This window comes from Schistocerca piceifrons, chromosome 2 (assembly GCF_021461385.2).
Source record: "Schistocerca piceifrons isolate TAMUIC-IGC-003096 chromosome 2, iqSchPice1.1, whole genome shotgun sequence".
NCBI classification, from domain to species: domain Eukaryota; kingdom Metazoa; phylum Arthropoda; class Insecta; order Orthoptera; family Acrididae; genus Schistocerca; species Schistocerca piceifrons.
Genome location: NC_060139.1, coordinates 289061816 through 289088009, shown reverse-complemented (window position 1 = coordinate 289088009; position 26194 = coordinate 289061816).

The following is a 26194-nucleotide window of genomic DNA, read 5'->3' as shown; positions in this document are numbered from 1 at the left end:
ACCAGTTTTTCCATTCGTCTGTAAAGAATTCGCGTTAGTATTTTGCAGCTGTGACTTATTAAATTGATAGTTCGGTAATTTTCACATCTGTCAACACCTGCTTTCTTTGGGATTGGAATTATTATATTCTTCTTGAAGTCTGTGGGTATTTCGCCTGTCTCATACATCTTACTCACTAAATGGTAGAGTTTTGTCATGACTGGCTCTCCCAAGGCCATCAGTAGTTCCAATGGAATGTTGTCTACTCCCGGGGCCTTCTTTCGACTCAGGTCTTTCAGTGCTCTGTCAAACTCTTCACGCAGTATCGTGTCTCCCATTTCATCGTCATCTACATCCTCTTCCATTTCCATAATATTGCCCTCAAGTACATCGCCCTTGTAATAGGCCCTCTATATACTCCTTCCACCTTTCTGCTTTCCCTTCTTTGCTTAGAACTGGGTTTCCATCTGAGCTCTTGACATTCATACAAGTGGTTCTCTTTTCTCCAAAGGTCTCTTTAATTTTCCTGTAGGCAGTATCTGTCTTACCCCTAGTGAGACAAGTCTCTACATCCTTACATTTGTCCTCTAGCCATCCCTGCTTAGCCATTTTGCACTTCCTGTCGATCTCATTTTTGAGACGTTTGTATTCCTTTTTGCCTGCTTCATTTACTGCATTTTTATATTTTCTCCTTTCATCAATTAAATTCAATATTTCTTCTGTTACCCAAGGATTTCTATTAGCCCTCGTCTTTTTACGTACTTGATCCTCTGCTGCCTTCACTACTTCATCCCTCAGAGCTACCCATTCTTCTTCTACTGTATTTCTTTCCCCCATTCCTGTCAATTGTTCGCTTATGCTCTCCCTGAAACTCTGTACAACCCCTGGTTCTTTCAGTTTATCCAGGTCCCATCTCCTGAAATTCCCGCCTTTTTGCAGTTTCTTCAGTTTCAATCTGCAGTTCATAACCAATAGATTGTGGTCAGAATCCACATCTGCCCCTGGAAATGTCTTACAATTTAAAACCTGGTTCCTAAATCTCTGTCTTACCATTATGTAATCTATCTGATACCTTCTAGTATCTCCCGGATTCTTCCAGGTATACAACCTTCTTTCATGATTCTAGAACCAAGTGTTAGCTATGATTAAGTTATGCTCTGTTCAAAATTCGACAAGGCGGCTTCCTCTTTCATTTCTTCCCCCCAATCCATATTCACCTACTATGTTTCCTTCTCTCCCTTTTCCTACTGACGAATTCCAGTCACCCATGACTATTAAATTTTCTTCTCCCTTCACTACCTGAATAATTTCTTTTATCTCATCATACATTTCATCAATTTCTTCATCATCTGCAGAGCTAGTTGGCATATAAACTTGTACTACTGTAGTAGGCATGGGCTTTGTGTCTATCTTGGCCACAATAATGCGTTCACTATGCTGTTTGTAGTAGCTAACCCGCACTCCTATTTTTTTATTCATTATTAAACCTACTCCTGCATTACCCCTATTTGATTTTGTATTTATAACCCTGTAATCACCTGACCAAAAGTCTTGTTCCTCCTGCCACCGAACTTCACTAATTCCCACTATATCTAACTTTAACCTATCCATTTCCCTTTTTAAATTTTCTAACCCACCTGCCCGATTAAGGGATCTGACATTCCACGCTCCGATCCGTAGAATGCCAGTTTTCTTTCTCCTGATAACGACGTCCTCTTGAGTAGTCCCCGCCCGGAGATCCGAATGGGGGACTATTTTACCTCCGGAATATTTTACCCAAGAGGACGCCATCATCATTTAATCATACAGTGAAGCTGCATGTGCTCGGGAAAAATTACGGCTGTAGTTTCCCCTTGCTTTCAGCCGTTCGCAGTACCAGCACAGCAAGGCCGCTTTGGTTAATGTTACAAGGCCAGATCAGTCAATCATCCAGACTGTTGCCCCTGCAACTACTGAAAAGGCTGCTGCCCCTCTTCAGGAACCACATGTTCGTCTGGCCTCTCAAAAGATACCCCTCCGTTGTGGTTGCACCTACGGTACGGCCATCTGTATCGCTGAGGCACACAAGCCTCCCCACCAACGGCAAGGTCCATGGTTCATGGGGGGGGGGGGGGGGGGGGAGAAATACTATACCTAGATACTGGGTTTCCGATTCTGTTTCGAAACAAAAAGTACTTCACAAATGCTGTCTTCTTTTATTTGCTCTCGTCGAACTATCTATGAAGCAAAGCGTCTCGTAATGGAACCTGGACGGCTTTGACGCATCATTCCTCTTCTTCAACATTCATACATCGAAAGTACAAAAGGTTTTTATTTTATGAATGAAAACACACACGACACTGGTGTAATATTCTATAACAATTATTTCACTAAACGGTTTTTGGCTGTTCCGTCATCATCAGGTAGAGAGATATGTGGTGCATTGAATTTTAGTTAGATCAAAGATCTTAAAGCAGTGCATCTACAGAGTATCTCTGTTCCCAAATATGAAAATGTTAACGTCAGATTTAGGAATAAAACAAGAGGAGTTATTTTAATGAAAATGCGATGTATGATTATGTAACTAAGGCTATGTGACTCATTAACTAATCAACTACGTAACAAATTACAACAATTATTCGTAGAAGAAAATAAATTGAACAACAAATTTGGTGACACCTTCCAAGGATGAGCCTAATCACAATAATCTCGCTTTTAACAGGTCCTAAAAAGCAACGAAAAAAGATATCTTGGTGAGATTAAGAAGGTAAGTGAAGCTGCTGTGCAGGACCAAAGAAGTTATAGGAACTGAAATGAAGTAAAAATGGGGCATATGAGTACAAGGGATAATTTAAAACATGGCCTTCATGGGATTATGAGTAGTATCTGCGGTTAGGACTCGTGATTATGTGAACTACTACACTGAAGAGCCAAAGAAACTGGTACACTTGCGAAATATCGTGTAGAGCCCCCGTGACCACACAGAAGTGCCGCAACACGATGTGGCATGGACACGACTAAATGTCTGAAGTAGTGCTGGACGGAATTGAACCCTGAATCCTGCGCGGCTGTCCATAAATGCGTGAGAGTACGAGATGGTGGAGATTTCTCTTGAACAGCAAGTTGCAAGGCATGCCATATATGCTCAATAATGTTCATGTCTGGAGAGTTTTGTTGCCAGCGGAAATGTTTAATGCCAGAAGAATATTCCTGGAGCCAATCTGCAGCAGTTCTGGACGTGTGGGGTGTCTGCCCTGCTGGAATTACCCAAGTCCGTCGGAATGCGCAATGGACACGAATGGATGCGAGTGATCAGACATGATGCTTACGTACGTGTCACCCGTCAGAGACGTATCTAGACGTTTCAGGGGTCTCATATCACTCCAACTGCACACGCCCCACACTATTACAGGGCCTCCACTAGTCCCCTGTTGACATGCAGGACCCATGGATCCATGAGGTTGTCTCCATACCCGTACATGTCAATCTACTCGATATGATTTGAAACGAGACTCGTCCGACCAGGCAACATGTATCCAGTCATCCACAGTCCAATTTCGGTGTTAATGGGCCCAGGCGAGGCGTAAAGCTTCGTGTCGTGCGGTCATCAAGGATACACGAGTGGACCTTTGGCCCCGAAAGCCCATATTGATGATGTTCCGTTGAATGGTTCGCACACTGACATTTGTTGATGGTCCAGAATTGACCTGCAACAATTTGCGGAAGGGTTGCACTTCTGCCACGTTGAACGATTATCTTCAGTCGTCGTTGGTCCCGTTCTTGCAGGATCGTTTTCCGGCTGCAGCGATGACGGAGATTTGATGTTTTACCAGAATCCTAATATTCACGGTACACTTGTGAAATTGTCGTACAGGAAAATCGCCACTTCATCGCTACCTCGGAGATGCTTGTAAGTAGGCTGTTTAGGTTTTTTTATTGGTAACGCCACCTCTGTATGAAAATCACTGGCTGTGCTGTGTGCAGTCTGTGGCTGCTTTGCATTGTTGTAATACTCGTCATTGTAGTGTTGGGCAGCTGGGCTGTTAACAGCGCGTAGCGTTGCGCAGTTGGAGGTGAGCCGCCAGCAGTGGTGGATGTGGGGAGAGAGATGGCGGAGTTTTGTAATTTGTCATGAACCGCTATATATATTATGACTATTAAGGTAAATACATTGTTTGTTCTCTATTAATATCTTTCATTTGCTAACTATCCCTATCAGTAGTTTGTGCCTTCCGTAGTTTGAATCTTTTATTTAGCTGGCAGTAGTGGTGCTCGCTGTTTTGCAGTAGTTCGAGTAACCAAGATTTTTGTGAGGCAAGTGATTTGTGAAACGTATAGGTTAATGTTAGTCAGGGCCATTCTTTTGTAGGGATTATTGAAAGTCAGAGTGCGTTGCGCTAACAAAATATTGTGTGTCAGTTTAAGCACAGTCTTGTATAAATTGTTCAAAGGGGACGTTTCATGCTGTGTCCCATCGCCCGTGCGCCGACTATAATACCACGTTCAAACTCACTTAAATCTTGATAACCCTCCATTGTAGTAGCAGTAACCGATCTAACAACTGCGCCAGGCACTTGTCTTATATAGGCGCTGGTGACCGCAACGCCTTGTGGCTGTTTACATATCTCTGTATTTGAATATGCATGTCTATACCAGTTTCTTTGGCGCTCCAGTGCACTATCTCCGCCCTAGAGGGTACACAGCTTTACACACGACGAGACCTGAAGGTCGAGTCTCAATTTCGCGGCCTTCAAATTGCTCCACGAAATCATTTTAACACTCAACCGTTCCTGCCAGTCAACCTTCATAAGAAAACATACTCATTTCAGTTGACCGTTTCCTGCTGCGGTTCATATTGCTTGCTGTATGGTGCTTTGTAAGGACACTGTTTGTTATATGGCTGCCTCCTACGGTAGGTGGCCTCCCTGGAACGCGGAGAGCGTGAGTGTCATGGAGGATGGGTCAACTTCCGTGGAGCGTGTCGCGTGCACTGCTGACGTTGTGGCCACCCAAAAAAATGAAAATTGTGATATTTTACTGAATTAATTGAAAGTTTTACCTCGAAGTTGTGTCTTTTACGTCAGTGGTGACGGCTCTTTGTTGGTGATTTATTCCAAAAGTGACACTTCCAAACTTGAGTACCGCGTGACGTATGACAACCATCACCCTCGACGATTATTAGACAATAACGTGTAGTGGAATAAATGTGAGTGAACAAAGGAGTGAAAGAGAGACTTGTAATCTTTCGGATTAAATCCGTCCAGTGGCACAAAGAAGACGCCTATCAGACTCTCTGTGGTGGAGGGCCACAGGAAGAATGGAAGCAGGACACACGTAAACTGATGTTGCCCGATGGCTTGATGTGAACCGTTCTGTTGTTTCTCGGACGGGGCGACAATTTGTAGAGACCGAAACAGTATCCCAAGACCACGTGTGACATCAGAGATGACCGTATTTGGCTGTAAGGAATGACGGTACCGCCGTAGTACTGCACGGCAACTGACATCTGACCTCATAGCATCCAATGGACGTGTTGTATCGAGGAAAATGGTGTATAAAAGGCTTCGGCAGAGTGGCCTTTGTTGTCAGAGACCTGATGCATTTGTCCCGCCTATGCCTCTTCACAGAAGGGAACATCTAGAGCGGAGCCGTCAATATGATACTTGGATCGTCGAACAGTGGCCCAATGTTCTTTTCACATATGAGTCTCGATTTGAACTGGAGAGTGATTCAGGACGGTTTCGCATCTGGATTGGACGTGGAACACGTTTTCGGGACCCAAACATTGTGGTAACAAACCGATATCGAGGAGGATCCCTAATGGTTTGGGCTGGAATTATGTTGACCACTCGAACACCTCTACATGAAATTGTACAGGTGAATCAGCAAGGCTTAAATGCTGTCACGTATCGTGACGATATCTTGGGACCTCACGTGCGGTTGTTGCGAGGAGCTGTGGGCCCAGACTTCGTACTGATGGACGATAATGCTCGACCTTATAGAGCACGGGTGGTTGATGTTTCCTTGGAAAAGCCCCGCTCACTCTCCCGATTCGAATCCCATAGAGCATGTGTGGGACGCACTAGGGGTACGCATTGCATCACATCGGCATCCACCAACCACTCTCCAAGGCTTGCGAGCAGCTCTGCACGAAGAATGGGCGTTATTGCCTCAACATGAGACTGATGACCTCATTGGCAGTATGCCCTGTCGTTTGTCACGGCTGTATTGCTGCCAGAAGTGGTCACACCCTATACTGTGCACCTTAAGCAGTTGTCAGAATGTTTGTGCAAATCAGACTAGTTGGAGAAAACGAAGAACACGATTGTCTATCACTACATGTTTCTGTTATTTACGTTCTGTGTTCTGTACATTGTTTCTACTTTAGTATCATCTATTTATACTGTTTTGTAGGAAAATAAACGTAACCTTGCAAGGTCTCCATTTGTTGCATCAATTCTGGACGCCATTGTATATGATGAATATGATCATCTTCTTTCTTCTTTTGCTGGTGCCTGCGTCCCGCATTCGCAGGATCGGCATGGTTAAGCGGATTTAGCAATGTTAATTTAAGGCATGGCCGGATGGCCTTCCTGCCACCTCCCTGTAAACCCCCTCCCCCCTCCCCCCCCCCCCCCCGGGATAGAATTTGTGTACCCAAACTGCCTGCATCTAGTGTAATCCATGGAAAAGCGTGAAAGCGTTCAGATGTCTGCGAGCCATGTAACTTAGGCAGGGCGTGGGGGCCAGCCCAGTATTTACCTAGTGGGATGTGGAAAACCGCCTAAAAACAACATCAAAGTTGGCTGGCACACTGGCCTTCGTCGGTAATCCGCCAGGCGGATTCGATCCGGGGCTGGCGCGCCTGCCGAGCCCAGGAAGCAGCGCATTAGCGCTCTATGCATTGCGAAACTGCAGGCCTACTATCAGAAGGGTACAATGTATTACAGTGCCTACCAGTTTCTGGTGATTGGCATTCTGTCAGTGCTCTCCTAAACTCCTACAAGTAATAGATTTTCCAGGAGTAGCTTTGGTTGTTGGTGGCAGCAGAAACCGCCACCGGAATGCAGATACATGGGATTTAGGGGCGCGGTTGTAAGATATCCAATCCATGTCCCTGTGTTTATCAGTGTGTGCAGATGTTCACATAAATATACATAATATTTTACTTCCTGGGTTTGTTACAGCTATCAGAAATTTCTTTCTCAAACAGTGGCAATCCTATGTGAATTGTTCGCCCGTGAAAAAGGCATAGCGGCCCGCACCAACACCCATTTAGCTGCAACAAGAGAAGACAGGCCTATTTCGTTCAAGGGGAAGAAAATGCCTTGTCCCACACAAACCAGAAAACTGGCACTGGCACTCACAAAAGTGACCTGTACTTGCCGACGGGCTTGGCCAGGAAATCATTTTATCAGATCACTGTTCGCCGTAAACAAACAGTTTAACGTAAGTACCTATGTAAATAATCAGACTGTCGCGATATTTTTCACTGAGAAAATCCACTGTAATTGTAAAAATTATTCGTTGTAAATCACAGGATAGAGGCTCCACGGAACACGCAAATCACTGACTTAAAATTTAAAAATGGAATGTCTCTTTTTCACTCCACAATATATTTTCAGAGTGTAATACATATTTTACTGGCCGTAACTTTTTTAACACGTTTCAAAGAACATACTACCGGTACTGTACGTACCAAATCAATATTTGGTCAACATCTTGATGGATACAATCATTCTGAGGGTTGCATTTCTAGCAATTTGAAAATATTACATACTGTGCCAAAAGGACCACTGCTAAATACCTTAGAAGAATTTGAAATCTTTTCACTTCACAAAAGTAATCCATTATATGTTTTAAACGAACAACTTCATTTCAAAGACAAACATTTCTTTGAGCTTTTCAATGATCTGCTTTAGAATGTTTACTCTTCTGTCATTTGTTTTTTTTATAAAAAAAATCAAAGTTATTAAGACTTTTAGGAAATATTTTATCTTTACATTGTAATTTTATTTCACCAAACATTATTTTATGACTGACTATCTGTTTTAAAATTTTTGCTTATATGCTTTTAGACTGCATATTGCTAATTCACATCCTTTTATTTTTGACACTATGGCTCATAATTTTATAATTTTAAATTCCTTCCTTCTTCATTATTTTTATTTGCTTATAAGACTGGCAAATAACTTGAGGAATAGCAATGCCTTTAAAAATTGTCACATGTAATCTACATACCAACTTCATAGACAATATTTAATATATACAGACAACTACTTCGTATCGTATTTGTGCAGCATGTAGTATACATGTGAGCTACAGATTATTGCAGCTTACTCATTGAAAATCGTTTCAATAAAGACATGTTGCTGCTCAATAACACATCGTCTGACGCGACAGTCTTCGCCATTCCACTTTCGCAACAACTTCGTTGGAAAGAAGCCTGCTGCCACATACACTCCTGGAAATGGAAAAAAGAACACATTGACACCGGTGTGTCAGACCCACCATACTTGCTCCGGACACTGCGAGAGGGCTGTACAAGCAATGATCACACGCAAGGCACAGCGGACACACCAGGAACCGCGGTGTTGGCCGTCGAATGGCGCTAGCTGCGCAGCATTTCTGCACCGCCGCCGTCAGTGTCAGCCAGTTTGCCGTGGCATACGGAGCTCCATCGCAGTCTTTAACACTGGTAGCATGCCGCGACAGCGTGGGCGTGAACCGTATGTGCAGTTGACGGACTTTGAGCGAGGGCGTATAGTGGGCATGCGGGAGGCCGGGTAGACGTACCGCCGAATTGCTCAACACGTGGGGCGTGAGGTCTCCACAGTACATCGATGTTATCGCCAGTGGTCGGCGGAAGGTGCACGTGCCCGTCGACCTGGGACCGGACCGCAGCGACGCACGGATGCACGCCAAGACCGTAGGATCCTACGCAGTGCCGTAGGGGACCGCACCGCCACTTCCCAGCAAATTAGGGACACTGTTGCTCCTGGGGTATCGGCGAGGACCATTCGCAACCGTCTCCATGAAGCTGGGCTACGGTCCCGCACACCGTTAGGCCGTCTTCCGCTCACGCCCCAACATCGTGCAGCCCGCCTCCAGTGGTGTCGCGACAGGCGTGAATGGAGGGACGAATGGAGACGTGTCGTCTTCAGCGATGAGAGTCGCTTCTGCCTTGGTGCCAATGATGGTCGTATGCGTGTTTGGCGCCGTGCAGGTGAGCGCCACAATCAGGACTGCATACGACCGAGGCACACAGGGCCAACACCCGGCATCATGGTGTAGGGAGCGATCTCCTACACTGGCCGTACACCACTGGTGATCGTCGAGGGGCACTGAATAGTGCACGGTACATCCAAACCGTCATCGAACCCATCGTTCTACCATTCCTAGACCGGCAAGGGAACTTGCTGTTCCAACAGGACAATGCACGTCCGCATGTATCCCGTGCCACCCAACGTGCTCTAGAAGGTGTAAGTCAACTACCCTGGCCAGCAAGATCTCCGGATCTGTCCCCCATTGAGCATGTTTGGGACTGGATGAAGCGTCGTCTCACGCGGTCTGCACGTCCAGCACGAAAGCTGGTCCAACTGAGGCGCCAGGTGGAAATGGCATGGCAAGCCGTTCCACAGGACTACATCCAGCATCTCTACGATCGTCTCCATGGGAGAATAGCAGCCTGCATTGCTGAGAAAGGTGGATATACACTGTACTAGTGCCGACATTGTGCATGCTCTGTTGCCTGTGTCTATGTGCCTGTGGTTCTGTCAGTGTGATCATGTGATGTATCTGACCCCAGGAATGTGTCAATAAAGTTTCCCCTTCCTGGGACAATGAATTCACGGTGTTCTTATTTCAATTTCCAGGAGTGTATTTGCACTGGCATTTGTCCTCACCATGGCAACCACTAGTTCGACTGTCGACTTTACAACAACTTCGTTGGAAAGAAGCCTTCTGCCTCATCTTTGCAACGGCGTCCAACTTCACCATGGCAACCAGTGGTTCCAAATGGTTCACTAACAGGACATGTACTGCCAAACTGAAGTTCATTTTTCCTACATATTTAAATATTTTTAACGCTTCTTAATTGACAATAGCTGTTTAATAAGCTAAGTTTAGTGTGTATTTATTTTTAATTCTTGACAATGTTCTTTTAACTAAGAAATTTTAAATTGTAATTCGACTTATAACTCATTGGTTAGTAATGACATCATGCAGTCAGAAGTGGGTGGAGCCTCCATTATATATAGTAAGACGTGCACTGGATCCTCCAGTAGTGATTCTCCAACAGAAAGAGGTTCCTACTCAATAGTAATTCATCATTTTATAGCTTTATAACATTATATACTTTCTTTAATGTATGTAGCCCTCTAATTAAAGCTTTGTATACAACTTGTAGGTCTGAAGATGACCACAGTAGTGGTCGAAACCGGTCACCTTGATAAATAAATCGTGATCAAGACAGTTTTTAATAGTAAATATTTGTAATACGTATGACTGGAAAACTGAATTCTCAAGATCTGCAACGGAAAAAGTTATCATCCTTGCATCCTTTTTAGCTGAGAATCTCCTCCCCTAATACGAGGATACTGACTCACAAGTGGGAACATGGAAACAATGCAGTGAAGACACAGGGTGGTGATGTCAACCGGAAGGATGTGTTTCCTGTTTGTGCCGAGAGAGCGATGTGTGCAGTGGGCTCCAGTTGGTATTTGAACACATAATGTAACATATGTTTCGGAAAGATCTGTTAGTTATTACTAGTAAATTCCCGAGTCTTTAAAGAATCGACCCCTCATGTATAAAACAGCTTCAGACGTCTGATTACTTTACAAACGAGTTAATGTGTTTGTCCAAATTATCGATCGCTCCGCCATGGCTCGGCTAGTTTATATTAATAGCGGGTAGATGTCAGTTGTATTCTGTTTTGCTTAGTAACCGTCATATGTTTAAAATGGCTACTCCACAGCACATTATTTTGTGTTCTCGAGTTTGCGAAGTGCAATTACGTGATTATAGTGCAAAGATGTTTCAGGTTGAGGTACCAAATTGTCCTCCGATTGGGTGGAACATTCGCAGATGGTATCGACAGTTTCTAGATACAGGATGTGTATGTACAGGAAAGAGTCCTGGCCGCCCTCGTGTTCCTGAAGAAAATGTTGCACGAATTCAAACTGCTTTCCAACGTAGTCCTTTAAAATTAATTCGTGCGAGTCGGGACTTACAACTGCCTACAATAACAATCTGGGGTGTTTTGAGACGTCGGTTGGTTATGAAGCCGTACAAGTTACAGTTGTTACAAGCTCTGCGTCCTGATGACAAACGCAAACGTGTGCCATTTTGTAACGAGATTCTTGATGCTATTGACAATTATAACACTTTCGCACAATGCATCGTGTTCAGTGATGAGGCGACTCTCCATGTTAGTGATCAGGTAAACAAACACCATGTTCGAATTTGGGGCCTACAGAACCCACATGCAGCCATTGAACATGTATGAGTTTCGCCCAAAGTCAGTGTGGTTTGTGCGATGTCCCTCTCATCTGTTTACGGCCCGTTCTTCTTTGATGGAAACACGGTTAACGGTCAGCAGTATCTCACTATGTTACAAAACTGGTTGTTTCCGAGGCTGCACGAAGACAACTTCATTTTCCAACAAGACTGGGCAACCCCTCACTGGAGTCGCCAAGTGCGTGAATATCTGAATGAAACTCTACCGAACTGTTGGATTGGTCGTCAAGGAGCTCCACACCACCTGACTTCTTCCTGTGGTGTTTCGTTAAAGACAACCTTAATGTACCACCACTCCCACACCACCTGAAAGATCTGTAATCTGAACTTGAGAGGTTCGTAAATATGTTTCTAAAGTTTCATATTCTTATGTCTTAAAGGTTTATAAATATATGCATTCGAAATACGTATATTCTTTTTGAAACACCCTGTATTTCACGTCAGGCCTGTAAGCGGGACGAAGTTTACAAAATGTTTCAAACTATGCTTAATGTTCTTTGGAAGTCGCTAATGCTCTGTTATGTAATACTGCATGCATATGGCGTGGTTAACTTGCACTCCATTTTAAGCAAAAGCAAGTCCTTCATGCATTTCAATGTTTTTGACGTCATACCTCCTGTACAACGCGTCGTAGACATTCAGTGGTATACGTAGACACTGTATGCAAAGTGAGTTGCGAACAGAGTTAGCAGTAAAGAAATTAAAATGTGTGTCATGTTAGAGATTTACTCCATGAGTAGCAGAAAGAAAGTAAGCGATAAACGTTTGTTCCTTTCAGCTTTTTGTCAGGGAAGGGACGGGCTTGGGAGGGGAGGGGGGGGGATGAGCGCGTAAAAGTTTCGCAAATGTTTGAAATTATGTGTGAAGTTTGTTGGAAGTAATAAGTGGTCTTATTCTCAAATACTGAATGAAGGAAGTGACCGTGCGGTTCTAGGCGCTACAGTCTGGAACCGAGCGACCGCTACGGTCGCAGGTTCGAATCCTGCCTCGGGCACGGATTTGTGTGATGTCCTTAGGTTAGTCAGGTTTAAGTAGTTCTAAGTTCTAGGCGACTGATGACCTCAGAAGTTAAGTCGCATAGTGCTCAGAGCCATTTGAACCATTTTTGAAGGAAGTCCGGGTATTAGCGCGCCGTCAATTACGCTGCCTCAAAAGAAACTTGCCTTATGCGTTAAACTTTTAACGTGAGATTATACCTCTGAACGACTACATTATGACAGTATTTAAAATTCGGCCGATAATTACGGGAGATATTGAAAATCAAATATTTGTTGCCCTGTGAGTCGTTAGATGGGCAACGTGCAACTGATATTAGATTCCGGGATAGTGACTTAGAAATCTAGGTAGTTTTTCATTGTATTTTATTATTCTATTAAGGTGAGCAAGTCTAATGTCATTATACAATGCTGTGTGCGTAAATAAACTATTACATTATCTTTTTTTTGGGTTGTCAGTCTTCTGACTGGTTTCTATGAGAGCCATCACGAATTCCTCCCCTGTGCAAATTTTCGAGTTTTTCTCTTCACTTTTTACCCTCCACAGCTCCCTCTAGTATCATCAAAGTTATTCCCTGGTGTCTTAACAAATGTCCTACCATCCTGTCCCTTCTTCTTGGCTACGGTCGCAGGTTCGAATCCTGCCTCGGGCATGGATGTGTGTGATGTCGTTAGGTTTAAGTAGTTCTAAGTTCTAAGGGACTGATGATCTCAGAAGTGCCATGGTGCTCAGAGCCATTTGAACCTTCTTCTTGTCAGTGTTTTTCAAACTTCCCTTTCCTCGTCGATTCCGCGGAGAACCTCCTCATTCCTTACCTCATCAGTCCACCTAATTTTTAACATTCGCCTGTAGCACCATATCCCTGATGCTTCGATTCTCTTCTTTTCCAGTTTTGCCACAGTCCATGACTCACTAGCACACTATCCTGTACTCCAAACGTACATTCGCAGAAATTTCTTCCTCGAATGAAGACCTATATTTGATACTAGTAGACTTCTCTTGGCCGGGAATGCCCTTTTCTTCCAGTGCTAGTCGGCTTTTTATGTCCTCCTTGCTCCGTCCGTCATGGTTATTTTGCTTCCAAAGTAGCAAAATTGCTTAACTTCCTTTATTTCGTGGTCATCAATTCGGATGATAAGTTTCTCGCTGTTCTCATTTCTGCTACTTCTCATTACTTTCGTCTTTCTTCGATTTATTCTCAGTCCATTTTCTGTAGTCATTGGACTGCTAATTCCATCCTGTAATTCTTCTCAACTTTCACTGAGGATGTCATGTCATCAGCGAATCTTATTATTGATGTTCTTTCACCTCGAATTTTAATCCCATTTCTGAAACTTTCTTTTATTTTCGTCATTGCTTTTTCGATGTATAGATTGAATAGAAAGGGCGAAAGACTATATCTGTCGTACACACTTTTCTACCCGACCCTTCGTTCCTGGTCTTCCACTCCAATTGTTCCCTTTCGGTTCTTGTAGATACTGTCTCTTACTTGTCTTCCCCTATAGCTTACCTCTATTTGCCTTACAGTTTCGTACATCTTGTGCCATTTGACCCTGGCGAACACATTTTCCAGATCGACAAATCCTAAGAACGTGTCTTGATTTTTCACCAATCACGCTTCCATTATCAACCGCAACGTCAGAAGTGCCTCTCTGGTGCCCGTACCTTTCCTAAAGCCAAACCGATCATCATCTAGCATACCCTCGATTTTATTTCCATTCTATTGTCTACTACTCCCATCAGTAACTTGCATGAACGAGCTGTTAAGATAACTGTACGACTATTCTCGCGCTTGCGCCTCTAGCAGTTTTGGGAATAGTGTGGACGATGTTTTTCCGAAAGTCTGATGGTGTATCGTTAGTCTCATACACCCTACATGTCACGTGAATAGACGTTTTGCTGCCACTTCCCCCAATGACTCTAGAAATTCCGATGGAATGTCATCTACGCCTTATGCCTCGTTTGCTTTTTCTACCAAAGCTCTTTTAAATTCTGATTCTAATACTGGATCCCCTATCTCTTCGCTGTCGACTCCTGTTTCTTCATCTATCACGTCATCAGACATGTCTTCCCCCCTGACATAGGTCTCCAATGTACTCTTTCCACCTATTCGCTCTCTCCTCTGCATTTAACAATAAAATTCCCATTGCTCTCTTAATATTACCGTCCTTGATTTTAAGTTCACCGATAGTTGTTTTGACTTTTCTATATGGTGCGTCAGTACTTCAGTTTCGATTTCTTCACATTTTTCATGCAGCCCTTTCGCCTTCGCTTCCCTACACTTCCTACGTACTTGGCTGCTAACCGATTTGTATTTCTGTATTCCTCAGTTTCCCTGAACATTTTTGTCCTCCCTTCTTTCACCGATCAGCTGAAGTATTTCTTCTGTTACCCATGGTTTCCTCGCAGTTACCTTTCTTGTACCTATGCTTTTCTTTCCAGCAGCTGTGATTGCTTTTTTAGAGATGTCCTCTTCAATTGCAGTGCATGCTGCAGCTATTCATTATCGAAGTATCTATAGACTATGGGAACTCCAAACGTATCTCTTCATTCCTTAGTATTTTCGCATCCCACTTCTTTGCTCATTAATTGTTCCCGATTAGTCTCTTAAAGCTGAGCCTACATTAAACAGCTGACTAAAAGGCTGGGGTACTTCAGCGCTAACAGGTCGCAACATACAATTGTACATCTGCCACGTTGGTGCCCCAAGACGTTCGGAAGATTCCTGCTGAAAGATAACCTTAAACTTATTAGCCTACTTGGGACTTTCATATTATTTATAATCTTGTTTTATTTAGGTGGCCTGTACATTTGCTTTAGAATCTTTGGCCTACATTAGAAGCCGAGTACGGTGGGGTGCGGCACACCCCATTAGCCTGACCTGCTCGCTGGAGAATAGGGAGCCGGCTGCGTGTGTGTGGCTGTGTCTGTGTCGGGCCACACACACACACACACACACACACACACACACACACAGAGAGAGAGAGAGAGACGCGCGCAGAGTAATTGCGCCGGCTAATTGCCCTCCTACGCGGAGCCGACTTGTGTGAGGCCGGATACAAGCGTAGCGTAGCTTACCTTAGCTGTCCGCTCTGCCGTAAAATTAAAAAAAAAAGCCTGGGCTAGCGTGCAATCACTGCGCTCGTTACAGAACAGCCTTTCAGCAAACCAAATCTGGGCCCTTTACGTTTCCCGTTTAGCGCTGTAAGCAGCTGTATACGTTGTTGTTGTTGTTGTTGTTGCTGCTGCTGCTGCTGCGGTCTTCAATACGAAAACTGCTTTGGTGCAGCTCTCCAAGCAACTCTAATCCAGTCCAAGCCCATTCATCTCTACGTAATCACCACAACCTCTGTTCAAGCCCATTCATCTCCACGTAATTACCACAACCTACTTCCATTGTAACCTACTATTCAAGCCTTACGTCTCCCTCTACAATTTTTATCCCTCATGCCACGACGCTTCCCTCAATTACGAAACTGACGAATCCTGATAACCACTAACGCTGTGTCCTGCTACCAACCGATCCCTTATTATAATCAAGCTGCGCCGTAAATTTACTTTTCCCGCTTTCGATCCAGTAAGTCCTCGTCATTTACCCGGTCAAACCATCTAATCTTCAGCATTGTTCTGTAGCACCACATCTTAAAAGTTTCTGTTCACTTTTCCTCTGAACTGTTTATCGTCGAGGTTACAATTCCGGACAAGGCTACACTCCGCACGAATACCTCCACAAAACCCGTCCCAACACTTAAACTGATATTAGATGTTAACAAATTCCTCTTTTTCAGAATTGCTATTGCCAGTCAGAATTTTACACCCTCTCTGTTTCCGACATCATGAGTTATTTTACTGCCCAGAGAGCTAAACAGAACTATTACTTTTAGTGTTTCACTTTCAGAAACGCTTTTCTCCCTTTCTCGCATATGATGCCCAAGAAATCTCTGTAAGCCGCTGTTGGAGCTCTAATTTTTCCGATTTTCTGGACGCGGTCATTTAGAGAGATGTCTTTTGTTTTAACGGCCCTAATGCAGTACTCCCTAATTCTGAACCTTTTTTCTAACTAGTTATACCTCTCCATGTATTCAACCTAAATCAGTTAAGAACATGTTAAGAAATTGTTAGAATTAAGTACTGAAGATTAAAAATTGTATGTAGACCGCAGTATAGAAAGAGACCTAAAAAGTCAATAAAAATAATTAAATAGAAAGCAGTTTTAAGTATAGCATATTTTTAAATCGGAGTAAAAACTATAAACTAATCTATCCAAGCCCCATACAGACTTCTAACCCATAGTCATAAAAAATTTGCGACTATAAATGTTTTATAGCTATGACAACATTTCTAAGATTTAAAATGGGAAACGTGGGGAATACGCAGACGATAATAGTGAGGAGGCGAACTATTCATGTATCAACTACGTATTGCATGCAACCCAAATTTTTCGTTTTACACCTTACAAGTATTTTCATAGCTATGAAAAATTCAAGGCCACAATTTTTTAGAACTACGGGGTTAGGAAACACTATGACTGTCACAGAAATTATTTTACACTTTTTAGTTCAATTTAAAAATGTGGTATATTAAAAACTGATTTTTATTTAAATAATTATTTCGTGTTTCTGGACCTGTGTGTGAGCAATTTTTCAATCGGTTTCAGACACTTTGATGAAATTACAACTTTGCCATGTAGCAAATTTCTGGTATACTTCAGTTTCTCTTCATCTGAGTCTACCAACATATTGCTTCCTACTATGCGTATCTAGTGAAAAGACCGTGAATTTAAAATTAGAGGGAGTCGAACTCACACGAAGGCTTAGCAGCAACTGCTCTTCCCGTGAACCATTCACGACTGGAAGAGGAAAAGGGAGGAAATTTCAGTGGTACACAAAGCACCCTCCGCCACACACCATACAAGAAAGCGCGTTAATATTCCATTGTGACGTAGTTCACAGCTATGTTGAAAGTTTCCACACCCTAGCTCACTAGGAAATTATGCACCGAACAGGCAACCAGACAGACACAAGAGAGCAAGTTAACGGAAAGACGGTAAAATGAGTCATGAATGAACCAGATTTGGTTGAAATTGCTCAAGCGTATGCTTTTGTGTCACCCCTTTATCCCCCCATTCCTAGCTGCCGTCTGCTGCGGGGGTGATAGGGGGGTCTTCGTGTCACTGTAATTTTTTTCCAGATTGCAAGTGATACGTGTGCCCGATTGAGTAGAGGTTACTTCAGGCGTTACAGATGTTCACCTATAAATCGAATGCTTTCTGGGACAGACTTTCTGCAGCAGGTAATTTACGCACATTGCTCGTGTAGTGACCATGACGCAATCTGCCAATCACAGCCATCGTGCAGAAGTTTCAATTGGGCAGGCAGTGCTGTGCATTATCCTTCTTTATCACCCCATTTTCACCTTTGATATTGGATGTAGATGGTCTTACCCCCACATTGCTGCAGTGTCATCCAGTTCTGAGCGGTGTTTAAAATTTCAAGTCCCTAGCACAGCGGGAAGTTAGTTTAACACAAATTGCAAAATTTGTGCCAAACAGACAGAGAGACAAGAAAACGGTCCAATAAAAACGTGGCAAAAAGTGCTCTGTTCCCAACTCTTCTTGTAACATGTTGTGAAGTTCGCCGGCTTCAACTCTTCGTTGATAGACCTCGGTGTCAACGTACTGCGTTATTATACGGGCTGAAAAATGGGAGTGGAATTTCAACTCTTACTACTGTAAATGATGCAGCCTACAGCTGCACAGTTGCGTTTCACAGTTATTTACTTTCACTGTTCACAACCTCCCAATAATAGACTGTTAATATGGCCAGTTCGCTATTGGTCAACTTTTTGATAAGCCTCATTAATAGTTTGCAGGCAAACATCAGCATACTGCTACAATAGTTTAGTGTTGAATATCCACGAGTAGTAAAAACCTAACCATAGTTCTTGCAGAATAATATGGTACGTACTGAACAGACACTGTCATTGTTTTAACACGTGGCCTATTTGTCTTACACTTATTTCACAGTTAAGGTGATGCAGTGTTGTTGACCTAACCAACACAGGTTCCTCGTCTGAAAATCGGCCGTGGACTGACTGTCTCAGGACCAAAAATCGGGCCTTTATATATCATCACAATAATAGGCACTGAAACTACACATTGCTCGATGTTTAAGTTGCAGAAATTACATTTAAAACATAACTCACCCAATTAACTGAATATATAGAAAATTTCCTTCTTTTTAACAATTTCTTCTACTGCAGGGGTTAAGCCGTGTTATTTGTTTAAATGATGGAATTAATAGATATAGTTATACAAACAACACTTCTGACAATCCTGGTAATTACTTTGCAATTAATGAAGGGCTGACATTGCTAATAAATTTTCGAATAGAGCCAAATAGATACTTTAAGAATATTAGTACTACTTCTTCCAAATGTTTATAATTAGTACAGAATTTATATTTGTTTGTAAGTCAACAATAGAATCTAAGTCATGAAACAGTTACTGATTTCATGCTATAACAAAAGATATTAACTAGGAATAGTCAAAATAGATTAGGAAATTGATGACATACACAAAATTAAGCACAAAAATAGGCGTGGTGGTATATACCTTAAGACTGAGGCCAACCTTTCTCTTTTATGGAAATGCAGTTTATACTCATGTATGTTAACGATAATTAGTCAAAACTGAAAAAATGAATTTCGAGAGGCAGATGGCAAAACTCTTAAGAGAGGAGGTAAAGAGATCCCACCTTGCTTCATCACAATGTGCTATCGAAATTTCGACAGTAAACTCTTCTGTCACGCCCAATTCCACCCTTCTAGCGACTGTTGCTGCGGTTTCAGCAGAGCACAACAAAGCGTGCGCGATCCAGATGGTGTTCACTCGGCTACGGTGACAGAGAGAGAGAGAGAGAGAGAGAGAGAGAGAGAGAGAGAGAGAGAGGGGGGGGAGGAAGAGGGAGGGAGGGAGGGCGGGAGGAAGGTAAACTCCGCAACTATCTCGCCTAATAACGCTGCTGCCGCCTGCGCAGCGGCTTGCATAACCATGCGAAACTTGTAACCTTCCCACTCCGTTTGGTATACGATATAATTAACCATGATTACGTGCGTCTAATTTGCCGGAAAGCCATCTAATCCGAAAAAAATTGACCGAAATGACGTGGAAAAGTGTCCAACGAATCATCATTATGGCATTTGAATGCACTGTCGAGATGTAAATATAAAGGTTTATTTGGACTGATTAGTCTGATTGCAACATCTATTTTCGACCTATTTTGTATGTGTATCGATATTTCTATATCAATTTGCAGTGTTGCTCATGTAGAATATTGTATCTATCATAGAAATTCATTGACTATGTATACATATTTCAGTTATGTAAACTCTTGAACGGTGTTATTTGAATTATGCTTGTGGATTTAAATAACTACTGGAATAATTGTTATATAACGTACTGTAAATGAGTTGGTCCATAGTTAGGAAACGATGGTTGACTGTAAAAGATGGGGAAGCCCCGCAGGCACGGAAATAGCCTGGCGGAGTGGAAAAGGTGTGGTTGGCGTGCAAGTGGCAACTCGTCCTTTGTGACAGGTAAGAAGTCTGGGCTGAGCAGTGCTGTGGTTAACACCTCGCTAGCAGTAGCGGATAATTGTGGCTGATATTCTTGGAGTTTTGAGGCCAGAAGAGCTTAAGGGCAGTATTTGTGGGCCTCGGATGCTGTATTTGGTGACAAAATTATCATGGCATGGTTTTTGGCACTATAAAAATATTATTTCGACACCAAAAAGATCTGTAATAGGGCGAAACCAACAATACTACCATGACCACATCGCCGCCAGGTTAACAGCCACTACTAATTTCGCCGCTAGTACCATCATACTTCCACTACATTGTTTATATTTGGTACTCTGTAAATAGACCAGGTACTTGTGAAATTTGATTGATTTTAATAATAATCGTGGTGTTACTAAAAACTCTATCTTGCACCTGTGATTATCCCAAATCACAAAATTGGACAGGAATCCTATCCTAGTGAATTTAATTCCGAGTGTCCTAATTTCTTATGGAAAGACATATTTCGCAGCTGTAAAAATAGTCATTATTGTTTTCTTATGTGTGGAGTTATAGTGTTTAAAGTTCAGATTTATAGTTTGAGAAATACTCCACTTCCAAGACATTTTCTAGAACAATCTGCAGTCTTTTCCTTAAATAATTTGCCTTACTTGAAAAGCTGCCTGAAAATAGTAAATTTAATATATAATGAAAAATATTATTAATTGTTGCATTCATGCACTTTGATCAGAATTACAAAGTTGATCAGTGTTCAATTCTTGAGAAAGTGATCGACCTGAATTTAATGTGGTGTTGGCATTTGCACAGCCAATTATATTTTGAGTAGGTTAAAAGACTGCTTATCAAAGCACTTTTCTTACTGAAGAGTTACAGTTTGCTGTGCTTTACACAATTAATTGTGAAGCAAAGCAAAGGCTCTTTCAGAGCCAGTGTAGTTAGATTTGCGTTCTGTTCAATTGCTTCAAACAGAGTTTAAAAAATAAATATTTACTGCATTTGCTATTCTAATGTAAGAGTATTATCATTACCAGATCCCCTAATATAAATCAGAATCATTTCATGCTCTTCCCTGTTCAGTATTGCTACTAGTTTCATGTGTGTTGGTCAATGGTTCCATAAACTGTTGCATTTAGTTCATTTAAAGTATGTGTTGTTGAGAGGCATAAATTACTGTTTGCTATCTCATTGGCCATTGGCGTCTGATTTTCAAGTTCGTAGTACATTTATCTGCAAGGTTAGGTTACTGTGTTGTAGTGTGAATGGGTATAAACAGAGAGTTTAGTGTGGGTGTCAAGGAAGGTTAGATTAGTCTTAGCATTGTCTTCTGCTTTATTATATTGCTTGACATAAAAGCTCCTAATTAGGCTGGCGACCGATAGTAATATGTAATGTTACAACTTGCTTTCGTGCTGGGAGAACGTCTGTTCCCTGACCCACTTGTTTACTGTTAGTTTTTACTCTGCTGGAGTGTTTCGGAAACGAATCGCAGTTTGATCTGTTTCCATTAGGTTATCTCACGATCAACTTGCTCAAAAATTCCTTGCAGAGGTATAACGTTAGCATCGATTGCCGTTTAAGGTGGCCGGTGCTGCTGTTACAGGATACATCACTAATTAAAATCTGCATTTTAGTGAAATTCCATTCATGGAATCAAATAACCCGATCGATAGTCCTAAAGCGGAAAATTTACTCCTCAAACAAGTTGGTTATAATCAGATTTAAGTTCACGTAACAGTCGATGCCGGTCATTACTTGCACAGCAGTAAATTTTCATATTCAAGTGATCACTGTAGTATGCGACGCGATAATAATGACGTAGCGTGAACTCACTGTAATCTTGAGTTATGATTTCTGATAGGCATACTTTTCTCAAGCACTTAGGATTCACTTCACTTCGCGGCATGATTTCAAAGTATCAGCGGAGTACGATGGCAACACTGGAATAGAACAGCCAAGGAATCGATACACAAAATTACCAAAAGCATATAAAATTAATTAGTATAGTTAAGAAAGAAGCGAAATTTACTGTCGTTTGTCAGGTTCAGCGGTTTTAACAGTTACTTTAAAAATTAACTTCAAAAGTCAGGCCTTACTGTTGTAGGTCTAATTCAATTAACTAGCTACTTATGAAATTTCAACTAAGAATTTTTTAGTTCTACTTTGTGGCGAAGTCATCGTCTTCAACAGAAACTAAATTTTTCAGTGACAATGTAGCTGGAATATTGGATAATGGAACATGGATTCTGTTGCAGATAATACTGAAGTGTGATAATGAAGACTAAGAAATTAAAATTAAAGTTCATGCTCACGTCAGGCAAAACACTGCCAAGCCGTTTACAAACTTTAAAGTCCAAAGTGGTTCTGTCACAAATTTTGTAGACGCTGCGGGAACAAAGTAGTAGCTTAGCGCCAACAATTACAATGCCTCGCCTCCAGATGCGAATTTTCCTTATCCTTACTGTAGCCAAATCTCTGCCTTTTGTTCCTCTTGAAGCATCATTATAAGTCACCCGTGTACCGTAGCCCATGGCGCTTGCAGTGCCTCTTGCAACCGAAAGAACTTGCTGCACACGCATTCGCCGCACCAGACACACACACACACACACACACACACACACACACACACACACACTTGCTTCCTTTCTCACTCGCAGGTACACCACATCTCTTCACGGCGCGCTGCTGTTGTGAGAGACACCTCTGACTCCAAAGGGTTTCTTTCACCCATTCAGACATTTTTGGTGACTCGACTTAACACTGAGTCCCTGATATTGCCAGGGTGTCTACTGTAAAAATGTTACAAGATTATTTCTAAGAGTTCAAGATAACATTTAACCTATATAAATAAAATTTTGCTATTCCTTTGTTCAAAATCGTATATCTTCGAAAGATCTTCAGCGATTCCTTTGAAATTTTAAGACAAAGCGTTGCATTCGAATTCGTGCGTGTTTCGTAAAGGTACTAGAGCACTACATATAATATATAAATACACTCCTGGAAATTGAAATAAGAACACCGTGAATTCATTGTCCCAGGAAGGGGAAACTTTATTGACACATTCCTGGGGTCAGATACATCACATGATCACACTGACAGAACCACAGGCACATAGACACAGGCAACAGAGCATGCACAATGTCGGCACTAGTACAGTGTATATCCACCTTTCGCAGCAATGCAGGCTGCTATTCTCCCATGGAGACGATCGTAGAGATGCTGGATGTAGTCCAGTGGAACGGCTTGCCATGCCATTTCCACCTGGCGCCTCAGTTGGACCAGCGTTCGTGCTGGACGTGCAGACCGCGTGAGACGACGCTTCATCCAGTCCCAAACATGCTCAATGGGGGACAGATCCGGAGATCTTGCTGGCCAGGGTAGTTGACTTACACCTTCTAGAGCACGTTGGGTGGCACGGGATACATGCGGACGTGCATTGTCCTGTTGGAACAGCAAGTTCCCTTGCCGGTCTAGGAATGGTAGAACGATGGGTTCGATGACGGTTTGGATGTACCGTGCACTATTCAGTGTCCCCTCGACGATCACCAGTGGTGTACGGCCAGTGTAGGAGATCGCTCCCCACACCATGATGCCGGGTGTTGGCCCTGTGTGCCTCGGTCGTATGCAGTCCTGATTGTGGTGCTCACCTGCACGGCGCCAAACACGCATACGACCATCATTGGCACCAAGGCAGAAGCGACTCTCATCGCTGAAGACGACACGTCTCCATTCGTCCCTCCATTCACGCCTGTCGCGACACCACTGGAGGCGGGCTGCACGATGTTGGGGCGTGAGCGGAAGACGGCCTAACGGTGTGCGGGACCGTAGCCCAGCTTCATGGAGACGGTTGCGAATGGTCCTCGCCGATACCCCAGGAGCAACAGTGTCCCTAATTTGCTGGGAAGTGGCGGTGCGGTCCCCTACGGCACTGCGTAGGATCCTACGGTCTTGGCGTGCATCCGTGCGTCGCTGCGGTCCGGTCCCAGGTCGACGGGCAAGTGCACCTTCCGCCGACCACTGGCAACAACATCGATGTACTGTGGAGACCTCACGCCCCACGTGTTGAGCAATTCGGCGGTACGTCCACCCGGCCTCCCGCATGCCCACTATACGCCCTCGCTCAAAGTCCGTCAACTGCACATACGGTTCACGTCCACGCTGTCGCGGCATGCTACCAGTGTTAAAGACTGCGATGGAGCTCCGTATGCCATGGCAAACTGGCTGACACTGACGGCGGCGGTGCACAAATGCTGCGCAGCTAGCGCCATTCGACGGCCAACACCGCGGTTCCTGGTGTGTCCGCTGTGCCGTGCGTGTGATCATTGCTTGTACAGCCCTCTCGCAGTGTCCGGAGCAAGTATGGTGGGTCTGACACACCGGTGTCAATGTGTTCTTTTTTCCATTTCCAGGAGTGTACATACGTGATAATTATAAGAAAAATCAATAAAAATGTAATTGTTCGTTTGTAAATTTCTGAAACTTCACCAATTGCTTCGAAATTTTGAGATAATGTTACATTCGAATACGCCGGATTTTATGTACCTATTTTTATATATATAATATGTGGGGTCATGCCCACTCGTCGCTAATAGGGTGCCTACGGGATGCAGCGTTCTCGGAATGTTATACAACAATTCAGTCAAATAACATTAGTAGTTTTACTTCCAGAAAGCAAACTGACAAATACTTAAATTTCGGCTCTTGCTATACGTCAAGTCCGGGTTACGACAATCAGACAGCACTGCACTAATCACGTTGCAGACTCGGGCCGATCTAAGCGGCCGAGGCTTTTTTTTGTGGCAGTTTACTAATACACAGCGTCACCGGTTCAGATCCGGTCCAACTGTCTCAGTGGACAAGTGAAAGGAGACTCAACGCAACGGCTGAATAACAGCCGAGCATAGCACTTTGAAGTTGTGGCGGTGGAACTTTAAGTTCCATGCCACCCTCCGACGGTGGAAGTACAGAGGAGGGGTGCAGTAATGCGCCAACTCTGTGGTCAAGGAAAAAAGTGGCTGAACGAGAAGAAGCCACTGCTAGTGATTGTGCGAAAACGGACAGAAAAACGTGGTCGTATTGGTCGGAGGCTAGCAGGAGTTGTGTATATATTCACTTGCTGCAGGGGGCACGCCTGGCGCGACGCGGTCCAATTCCGCGCACCATTGGCCGCTGTTTCCTCACAGCCTTCTCTGCTCTTGCGTTCCACATCTTCGTTCCGGCGTTTGTGGTAACGCCAGAACATAATATATAAATAAATACGTGATATATAAAGAGGAAACGTTATTACCAAAAATCTCTAAGAGTTCTTGTCATATTTACTTCAATTTTTACACAATACTCTCATGAACATTCTGACGGACACATTATATATTTTTAATTTGTCGTTACTGTTGTAGTTTTCAGTCCGAAGATGGTTTGATGCAGCTGTCCATGCTACATCTTGTGCGAACCTCTTCATCTTCGAATAACACCTGTAACCTACATCTTCTGAACCTGCTTACTGTAGTCATCTGTTGGTCTCTTTCTGAGATTTTTACCCCCACATTTGCCTCCAATACTAAATTGGTGATACCTTGATATCCCAGAATATGTCCTATCAACCGATCCCTTTTTTCGGTCAAGTTGTGCCACAAATTCCTTGTCTCCCAATTCTATTCAGCACCTTCTCATTAGTTACGTGACCGCCCCATCTAATCTTCAGAATTCTTCTGTAGCACCACATTTCTAAAGTTTCTTTTATCTCTTTATCTAAACTGTTTATCATGAATGTTTCATTTGTGGTAAGGTCTTATGGGACCAAACTGCTGAGGTCATCGGTCCCTAAGCTTCCACACTACTTAATCTAACTTAAACTAACTTACGCTAAGGACAACACCTAACCATGCCCGACGGAGGACTCGAACCTCCGACAGCGAGATTCGCGCAGCCCATCAAAAGACGCCTCAGACCGTGCGGCTATCCCGCGCGGCGTGAATGTTTTACTTCCATACGTAGCTACACTCCAGACAAATACCTTCGGAAAAGACTTCCCAACACTTAAATCTAAGTACGACGTTAACAAATTTCTCTTCTTCGGAAACGCTTTTCTTACCATTTTGTAACCTCTCTATTTCTGCCATCATCAGGTATTTTACTGCGCAAATAA